Genomic DNA, 468 nt, shown 5'->3' with positions numbered 1-468 from the left:
CTTGCTGGAGGTTGTGGTGTTTTCTTTAAATCTTGCCATCTCTCTGCTCTTCAATGACGATCATACGTTTTTTGATGCACAAAGACGACAAAGTCTAAACTCCCAGAGTTTTATAATTCACCTACTGTAAACGGAGGGGGAAAAAAAAAATGTGTTGCACAAAAGTAAAGCTAACTAGCATGACTTACAGCAGTCACGCACTTTCATCAGGAGGCTGTTTTCCTCATTGAGCAGACTTGTCATGTCGGGTGGAAAAGTCAGCCCAAATGTGCCAGTTTGTTTGCTGTGTAGTGGATGTTTCTGCCACATGGTGGCAGCAGATATCCTCGCCTATCTTGTACAAGAGCATTTTAGATATCAGATTTCTATACTTCTCGTCAAACCCCAGTTTCAGTGAAGGAACTGTCATGGTATTCGTCATATAACCACTGATGAATGCGATTTCCCTCAAAGGGGAATTGCAATTGT

This window comes from Perca flavescens, chromosome 9 (assembly GCF_004354835.1).
Source record: "Perca flavescens isolate YP-PL-M2 chromosome 9, PFLA_1.0, whole genome shotgun sequence".
Taxonomy (NCBI): Eukaryota; Metazoa; Chordata; class Actinopteri; order Perciformes; family Percidae; genus Perca; species Perca flavescens.
Note: the sequence above shows the minus strand (reverse complement) of the source record.